The 6,545-nt window shown below is 44.1% G+C and overlaps 1 pseudogene; it reads left to right on the top strand.

Annotated features, from left to right (window-relative positions):
- Window positions 1-1,974: 1,974 nt before the first annotated feature.
- On the top strand, window positions 1,975-3,724 carry LOC123129770 (uncharacterized; annotated as a pseudogene).
- The last annotated feature ends 2,821 nt before the right edge of the window (window positions 3,725-6,545 follow it).

The following is a 6,545-nucleotide window of genomic DNA, read 5'->3' as shown; positions in this document are numbered from 1 at the left end:
ACACATAATTGCTCACATCAACATCTGAGCTCTCAGGACACACAACTTGTATAGGCATTGGGATTGCTTCACCTTGATGCTCTGCACCTTCAGGGAGATGACCATATGTCTCTGCATTTACAACCACACTGCTTTCTGCATGATCAACTCTTGTCTTAGAAGGACTAAACACTGGAGGTAGCTGGCTTCTTGCGAAATTGAACACATCATCATCATTCAAGTTTGAATTCAATCTGTCTTCATGGTCTAAGAACAGACTAAATGAGTGGTGACCAAGTTCAACAAAGGTAATCATCTGGTCTGTGTCTGCATCTCCTCTAATTTCTCTCAAGCCATTCCTCTGCATGGATAGGATTGGAATGCAGTAGCACACCTTCAGCCTGCCTACCATCTCCCAACCAATCTCCTCAACTAGGTGATCAACCATGATCGGAGACCATGTTACTGTATCATATTCATCATACCATAGCACATGCCCATTGACATAAGAATTCTTGCTACCTTTGCCAAGGAAATATCCACCATGGTTAAATTGAACGAAGAATTTGCTAGTGCGTGTGATCCTACAAACATGAAAACAGAGTACAAATGTGTCAAGATACGCTACAAGTAACCACCTTTGCTAACCTGAGACCTTAACAGTATGTACAAAATTCATGGAAATGATCATTCAAACATCTAAACCGCCTACAATTGCATCATAATGCCCTACAAATAAGCACATGCCATAACCCGCAAATTGTCACGCAAAAACCCACACCAAACCCCCAATTTGCCAGCCTAAAACCCTGTCTTAATCTTGCAAAATCAAGCGCGCAAAACTGTCCTCCTAACTCCATATGCGCAATGCGAACCCCTAAATCGCGGAATCAGAGACTACAAATAGAAATCAAGGCACATGTACGTGGGGCTTACCGTAGTTCGGTGGAGGAGCACCATTTGGTCGACGAACAGGTGCCATCCCAAGGAGATGCGGCGCCCCTCCGCCACCCACAAGATGCGACGCACCTCCGCAATGACTCCGACCTTTCCACAACCTCTATCATTGGAGATAGTGTGGTGCCGCCGACAATCGTCTGTCCTACCACTGCTCTTCTCCTCCCCCATTATGATCGCAGCCGAAAAGGCAAGGCTCTTTCAACGAAACCCAAGCGAACCAGGGGTTATTGTGCAAAAATACCGCGCAACTGCCTGCTTAATGCCACCCGACGTCTCTGATTGGTCAACACATGGTCAAACTGAGCGGCGATGGGTGACATATGGGGAACAGTGACTATACAAACACGTCATGTCGTATTCGGTGACCGTATTGGCCGCATTTTTAAGTACAATGACCAAAGCGAGCTTTCTTCGCAAGTTTAGTGACTGCTAGTGCATTTTACTCAAACCAAAAGGTTCTTTACTAGTTGAACCGGAAAGAATCAACCTAAATGCTCACCTCATCTCTGCTCTGTGGCTAGGGGATGGGCGCCTTATACCCCTTGAGGCTGGCACGAGGCAGCTCAGGGCCTGTGCCGCTCGAACCACTTCCCACGCTCCATGGAGGGCGACCGCCTGATCTCCTTGCTGTTGTCAAGGAAGGGAATGTACTCCCTCATGCTCGCAGGGCAGGCCGGGAAGTTTCCAATCTGCGAACCCTATTGCCGCCGCTGCCGCTTGTGTTGCCAGGCTCCTGCGGCGCGCCCTTGTCGGTGGCCAGATCGATTTTGTTGACGACGGTGCCGATGTCAAAGTCGCCCCGCATAGCACAGTCCTCACTGATTATGTCGAGGCGGGCAGGAAGAGGAGGGGCCGATGACGAGAGGGAAGGCGGTGGTGGTGGCGATGGAGTTCACACTGGAGGCGGTGATGAGGCATTGGGAGTAGATGAAACGGGTAGAGCAGCTGCGGGGACTAGGATTAGGGATGGGTCGAAGGAGATGTGGGAGTTGTGCGAGATGATGATGGAAGGGGTGCGGGATGAGATGCGGGAACATGGGGGCGAGAGAGAGAAGATGGGTGAGAAAAGAAAGGAATTGTGGAGGCGCTAGACTAGTGGTAGCCGACGAGGAAGGAGGCAGCGCAATCGAAGAAGAGCACGGCGGCGCAGACAAGGTGCGCGCCACGAAGCAGGTCGGAGGCATGCATGCAAGGGTGGTCTCCCGTACCCGAGCACGCGCCCACGGCGTCCGCCTTCTCATCCTCCACTGCGGTTGTAACCGTCTCCGCCGCCAACAAAGGCGCTGCCCCTCACCTTCTCATTCCCCGCCGTGCTACAAAGGGAGCGGCTGGATAAGATATGGAGGGGAAGGAGCACTACATGTTGAATATACCCAATGACAGGGGGTTTTGTGCAAAAACAAATTGTTTCTCAGATATCCACCTAAGAAGGGATTGTGGGTTTAATTACCAAAGAATGGAAGGACTTTCTTGCAAAAATGTGTGATGGTGAATGGGCAGAAGCAATTTGTACTTTATTAGTAGGTAAAGATTTCTTAACGTGGTTACAAATTAATAGATGGTTGACGAGACGATGTACACTTTGGAATACATAGCTACAATAAGCATATATCCGGATAAGATGCATGTGTCTCGAGAAGAACCAAAGTTCTTTGTTATGGATATTTGTTCCCTTAGTCCACATCCTAAGCACTTTTTAATGAAAGAAAATACTACTTGGTTTGATGATGCATTTATGAAGATATGGCACCTCCTTATTTTGTGAGTATGTGGTTAAAAGTTTCTCGATATAGCCTCCCCATCTTGGTCGATCCTCCACTATAAATCTTACCTTCCCATCTTGCCAAAACCATCAACCTCATTTCCTTTGCTGATTTTATCCCTCAAGTACATCGACAATGACTCGAGTCGGCGACATACCTTGGAGACATGCAGTAAGAACCTGGTAAGTAAGGCGGGTGAGGTTTCTATCATGTGCAATGCTAACGCTTGCATGTTGATGTACGATGAGGGCAATGCGGTTCCAAAGGTGTACCCGTCCCATGCCGAGGTAGTGGATATCATGAATCAGTACCAAACCATGCCAGAGGGACAGTTCAAGAGGATGGTGAACCAGGGAGACTTCCTCAGTCAGCGCCTCAGCAAGCTCCTGGTCAAGGAAAATAAGGTCTGAGACCCTGAGATCGGGATCTTGCTACACAAGGCCATGCTCGGCAATGACCTCCTCAACCTCAAAGTCGATGAGCTCACCAGCGTCAGTAGTAGGTTGGAGGAGATCCTCAAGAGCATGGGCAAAAACATCACGAAAATTAGCAGACAACAGCCTGTCTTGCAGCCCCAGGCACCGTACATCCCCGACAACATGGACATGGGTGGGTCTTCAGCGATGTAACAGGTGTAGCAGCCAGCTCCATACATCACCAACAAGATGGACATGGGGTCTTCCGTCATGAATCAGCAGCCGTCGCACACTCCATACATCACCAACAGCATGCACGTGGGGTCTCCAACAATGTATCAGGCGCTGCCACAGCATGAGGGTTGGTTCGACATGGTGAGATCTGGAAGGGACCTTGACGACCTGGCCCACAATGGCTATAACACCGTCGGGCATGACGGTGCCGGCACCAACGCTGGCTATAACATGAATGGGCACGACGGCGCTGGTACCAACGCCAATGCCGGCTCTTCCAGTGGGGTGAAGTCCTTAGATGTGGGGTTTGGTTGGAAATCGGGCGGCGTCGATCCCGAAGAATCATCTTCGAGTCTTTTCCCTCCCATGTAAGGTAGGATGGAGAGGAGTCTTTTCTCATAGTGTGCAGTGCATGGCCAGCTACGTGCGTCTCGTCTAGTTTGATTTAGCTTGACATAGCTAAGATGTAGGAAAGGCATGCTTAATAAGTTGAGACATTCTGTCTCTTGGTGGTGCTCTTTGAGGCATGGAATTTTTATTTTTGTAGTTAAAATTGGTGTTATGGTTATCTTTGACGATCCATCTGCCATTTTTATTTTAGTCATTGAAACTGTTATATGGGATCTCTTCCATGGTCTATTTGTTTGATTTCTGTTGTCCAATTGGTCGTAACTCATAAGTTGCGCATGCTCTTTCTGTCAACATGTTTCTGTGAGGTATACTATTTTTTTATAAGAATTTTTTTACTTACTCTTAACATGAGCGATACAAGCATGAAGAGTCCACTCCAATTTTGACGTACCTAGATGCACACAACCTATACAAAGCCAAAAATTAACAATTATGGAAACAAAAACACACAACATTGTTTGACACAAAAACAAGAATACTTGAAAGCAATCTAAGACAGATCCAAAGTGAACATCGTCCATGTTTGGAAATGATCTCATTAGCCGTCCGCTCCATCTAGGTAGATGCCACCATATATAAAGAGCTCCCAGTGCTCTAGATGTTGTAGTACAAGTCAACTATGGAGCCAATGCATAAATAATTTAATAACCGACAGTGGAGAAAATATCTTCTATTTGTCAAAACCATACCGTTCATGCATAATCATAATGCCAAAACCAGGGCCCTCATGCCTGCTAAGATAAAAGATCTTGCCTTTTTATGTACTCCCTTTGTATCAAAATATATGACGTTTTTCACAGTGTTAAAAAGGTCTTATATTTTGATACAGAGGGAGTATATCTCAAAGCCAATTACGAGACAACTTTGGAAAACTCTGGGCGAATACAAGTTATGCATGACATGTATTATAAGCCATACAACAGGAGCGTACTTTTCAAAGAATATGTGCTTAATTTTCTCGTCCTGATAGTAGAAACAACATTGCTACTCCCCTATCATTTTTCTTTGCAAGAGTTTCCCTCGTTAAGATGACCCCTCTACATAAATACCATAGGAAAAACATTAATATTTAGAGGAACCTTAAGCTTAAAAATCAACTTATTGTTAATTGGTGCATCAATATCTATAAGCGCTGGTACAGTGAGTTCATAGAGAAGTGTCCATCTTGATGTAAAGTCTGTCTAAACTCGTATGTCTCGTGCTACTACCTCAGTCCCAAAATACAAGACGTTTTTGCAGTTCAAATTTGAAGTCCAAAAACGTCTTATATTTTGGGACGAAGGTAGCATAAATTAACAACATTTTGACACTCCAGCAGATCCTTTCATGCCACTAACAAAGGCCTAAACATGTCATGTATGAAGTCCACATATGGCAAAAAGTTACCCAACACCTCCGCTATTATGACATGCTTATGACATAGTATATAAAAAAGCCTTAGGTACTAGAAGATGCTAAGGCGGAGCATTGGCCAACTATGAGTCATGCCAAAACCTAACATGCGAGTCGTCCTTGATACTAAAGGTTCGGAAATAGAAAAGGTGTTGCCAACCCAAAAGTGAAAGCCCCTAGATTTATTTTGGACTTAGGACAAAGCCTTAGGGCCACATATTTATTACAGAGTATATCAAGCCATAACTCATACTCGATAAGAGTACCAAAACAACCATTTACTAAAAAGCACGATAGTTTCAGCCACTATATACTGGATACTAACGGAGCCACCTTATTCGTCGGTAACAGGACATAACCGTCTGCTCCCGAGAGAGAACCAAAATTATTGTAATAAAAATTTCAAAAGGCAGTAGCAATCCACGAGGCATTCGGAGACCACTGGATTTGAATGCATGCCCAACAAGAAATGCTAAAGGGGCAATCGAAATGAGGTGCTCAATGGTCTCTTCATCAATAGCAGTACACAGGATGCAAGAATAATTGATATCAACAGTAAAGTGTCTCCGCCTCAGCATATTTCGTGTATTAAACATATTATAAATAAGTTGTCACACAAGTAATTTCAACTTAATTTTGGCACTTGGAAGAAAGAAATCATGTAAATAACCATGTTAGAACTCATAGAGGAAAATAGCTTCCCTTTACAACTATCAAGACACTTTTCATTGTTTCCTCCAAGTGTTTCCTTAGTAATCTAGCGTAAGTAGGCAATTTTTGCTAATGGCACAAATTACCATTTAATTTACCTTTGACATTTCATATTTGATAGAGTCTCTTATTATGGAATATATGTAAATGGATGTGTAAAGGAAACTGTAAGAGGTGTTGAATAGCTTGAATGTTGGTGACCGAGAACGATGAGAATAGCGTGGAAATGGAGTGACACAATACAAGTTATAAGGGGATAAGGTGAATGGGTACAAACATGAATAAAGTGATAGATCAATGATGAGTTATGGTTGGGGCTATAGGTGGCAATTTTGCATGGTTAATATATTTTTAGTTTACAACCTGGATCTATATATGTTGTCACATTGGCTAAACAATGTGAACAAAAGAAGGTATGTGTTTTTACGTTGCATTCAATACTAAACACACCGTTCTTCCATGTTTTACATATTTCAAATGGGTTTGCCTAAACTGTGGGGACATAAGTGCATTGGTTTACATGTTTCTGGAGGAGCATGCCTAGAATGACAGTGTGTAAATGAAGTCATAGGGACATACAAAATGATTTCTAAACTAAAGGTATGTGGGAAAAAAATCAAGGATAGACATGAGGGCTAGATTTCTACAACACAAGATTAGAAACAACATGATTGGTTTT

This window comes from Triticum aestivum, chromosome 6A, assembly GCF_018294505.1.
Source record: "Triticum aestivum cultivar Chinese Spring chromosome 6A, IWGSC CS RefSeq v2.1, whole genome shotgun sequence".
Classification (NCBI taxonomy): Eukaryota; Viridiplantae; Streptophyta; class Magnoliopsida; order Poales; family Poaceae; genus Triticum; species Triticum aestivum.
This window is presented reverse-complemented; position numbering and strand designations above follow the sequence as displayed.